Below are 3,564 nucleotides of genomic sequence, written 5' to 3' on the forward strand. Positions count from 1 at the left end.
TTTTTATATTTTTTACAAAAATATTTTTATTTAACTTTTTTAAATTTTAAATTTATTCCTCACTCTCTATATTTATCTTAAATTAAATATGATACTGAAATACAACTCAGTCTAATATATTTGACTTAATTTAATTTTTATTTCTCAGTCTTTATCTCTCAATTTTTATTTTTCAGTTTCAATCTCTCTTCTAAACACAGTATTATAGATTTTACTAATTGAGATAAACCCTAGCATGTAACTTCAAAAAAGAAACTAAAGAACATTCAAATATAAAAAAAAAATTGTTCAAAAATGAAACGAAAATGTCGCCATCTGATGAGTCGGTGAAGCTATGTGAAAGGCAAGTGACAATGGTAGTAGTATAGGGGAAGGTACAAAGATACAAGCTATCGTTATTAGAAGAGAAGCCCCTTACTTTCCTGTTTTAATTTATTGTTTAGAAAGCGGAACAAAATTTTCTTCATTTTTTGAGGAGAAATTATATGAGGGAATTGGATATCTTATTGAATATATTATTCTATTTAGTTAAAGTTAGATGAAATTCAACACTGATATATCTACTAAAAAATTTAACTATAGCCAATGAGTAATAGCTCAAATAGCATAATTTCCCTATACTTAATTAAGAGGTTGCGGGTTCGAGTCTCATATTTTTGGTAAAAAAAAAAAATTCAACTATAATAAATATACATAAAAAGTTAGTTATTTATATAGAATATAAATTAAAATGTAAAATATACATAAAAAATAAGTTAAATTATATATATATAAAATAATTATTTTTTGTATGCATATAATATTTTTAAAATAATTTTAATGCAACGAGAATGGAGGAGTGTTTGAATTTATATTCTTATGACCTCAATCATTTGACAAGATAACATTCTATTTGGAAAATATGAGAATTTATTTGAATGAGAAATAGAGACAAAGAAAATGTGATTTTGGGATGAAAATACTTTTAAAATGTTGAAATAGAATAATAACACAAAAATCTCTGGTGTTTTCTTTCAATATATTACATTACTATCAAACATGATAAAATAACAATTTTTATTTATTTATCATTATAGTCTCTATGGCTAATACACTATCTAAATGCTACCTCAATGCCCCAAAACACAATGCAAAAGCATTGAAATAGTAGAACAAAAAAAAATCTCTATACTTGCTAATATCCTATGTATATATTTTAGGTAAACAAAAATACCAATAATAATAAAGGAAGAATTTTAAATGTTTTAGAACACTATGTTTCAATAATTTTAACTGTTAATTTTAATTATAAAAAATATATAATATATTAATTAAAACCAACTATTAAAATGACTAAAATATTAATATTCTATAAATTTTTGAATTTTTTTAATAAAAAATCTTAGAACACATACAAGAGCAAAAATATTTTATTAATAACAACCATCCAAACAAATTTAAATCCTTGAAGAGCATATCTATATTTTATCTTAAGCTAATCTTTAAAAAGTGCAACTTATAGACTAAGATATATTGTGAATTGTGATCACTGATCAGTAGAGGTAATAACGAAACTAATATAGTAAGATGAACCTGAAAATTGGTTGTCTAGTATACTATTAAATATACTCCACATACAACTCATTTTTTAATATAAGTCCATACAAGTTTCTTTAACTTAATTCACCTTACGCGCTACTATCTAACTAATTTTTCAATCAAGCGCAAATATATAACTGTCTTTTTAAAAAGAATTTTGTTTATTTTTAAATTTTCTCAGCGTTTTTGATATATGTTCTCTTCCATTTCTGCGTTTTCTGCGTTTCTCTTTATTCGTTCTCTACGTTATTTTTTTCGTTTTTTGAGATTTCTTTCGTTTTTTACGTTTTTGAAATTAAGCTCTGAAATCAGTTTTGAACAGTTATCTTGTTGTTGAAAATAATGAATAATTTGAGTTCAAATTGTCAATTGAACCAGAGCGAAGTGGATTATTGTTTTGAATCAAATCAAGTGGTTGAGATGAGGTTCGATTCTAATTAATATTTTCATTAGTAGTTTATGATTCTATAAGTGAATAATATTGTTTTTGTTTGTGAAAATTGTTGTTCATCGTTGATGGTTTGAATTGAATGTAATATAGGAGTTTTGCATTAAAGAAAATATTTTTGTGTATTTGCAGCAAATTTCAGTGTAAAATTAAAATATTTATATATATTGTTTAAAAATTTTTGGTGTATGTGTACTAATAAATTCTGTATAATTCAAAACACTTCTTCTCCCTCCTCTTCATCTTCTACTACTTTTTTTTCACCATCATCAGTTCATCACCATCTTCTTCTTTTTTTCTTATTCATCTTTTCCTTCTTGTTTTATCTTCTCAAGTTTCTTCTTGTTTTACTCTCTTAACAAGAATATAAAAAAATCAAACAAAGAAGAAGAAGAAAAAATACATAATATTGCAAAATTATTTGGAAGAGAATGAACTTACATTCATTCAATTAAAAAAAATAAGAAAAACATAAGAAAAAAAAATACAACATCAAAGAAAATATTTTTGTGTATTTGTAGCAAATTTTGGTATAAAACGAAGATATTTATGTGTATTATTAAAGAATTTTCGGTATTTTTGTACTGATAAGTTCTGTATAATTCAAAATCCTTCCTCTTCCTTTTCTTCATCTTCTGCTGCTTCTTCTTCTTTATCTTCTTATTTTATTTTTTTATAATTCTTTTCGAATTCAGTTTCAAATTTTCCTTCATTTTTTGCAACTATTTTAAGAGATTTTTGAGAGATTTTGATCGTTATTTGAAGTTTTAGTGTTGCGATTTTGATTGAGAGAAAAGAATCATTTGTTATCATAATTTTTATGCTATTTAAGAGTTGAAAAATATATGTTTACACACAATTTAAACTAAAGATTATTTTTGTTAAATTTAAATCAATTTATATAAATTTATATGTCAAAAACACTTGTAGGTGTAAGAGGTCTCCTATACTATATATTACGACAATCTATCTCTTCATAAATTAGTAGCTTATAAAGTCATTGTAGGTAGCTAGCTCTAGCTGGTGTCAAGTCCTTATTTGAAAAACAATAACAGTCGGTGCGTTCCTTTTTGTCATGTTCTTTAGCTCTATTCTTCTTTTTCTTCCAAAGTCTTAAGTAGTCTTTTATTATTATTAGCCTACAATATTATTATTATTATTTTCCACAATGCTCATTATCTTTAATTTGGCCATAGGGCACCACCCCCACCCTCCATTTTCATGCACCCTATAAAAGATACTGTTCCATAGCCCTATTGGATGTCCAAACTTTATCATAATGGAATCTCTCCTTTTTTGTTTCTTAATCAAATTAAAATTATTGCCTTATCCTTATATTACACCATTGGTGGGCAATTTTGCTATCTTCAATGATCCCAATGAACCATCCATTATTATATTTATATATCATTATTAATTTGATTGATTGAAATGCTCATAGGTCCCAAATGTGACGTCCTACTAAACTCAATTAAATTGGATTATATACTAATAACGACAATGATGATAACGAAAATAAAGGAAGGTACCGTTTTAAG

The sequence above is a fragment of the Arachis ipaensis genome, chromosome B09, assembly GCF_000816755.2.
Source record: "Arachis ipaensis cultivar K30076 chromosome B09, Araip1.1, whole genome shotgun sequence".
NCBI classification, from domain to species: Eukaryota; Viridiplantae; Streptophyta; class Magnoliopsida; order Fabales; family Fabaceae; genus Arachis; species Arachis ipaensis.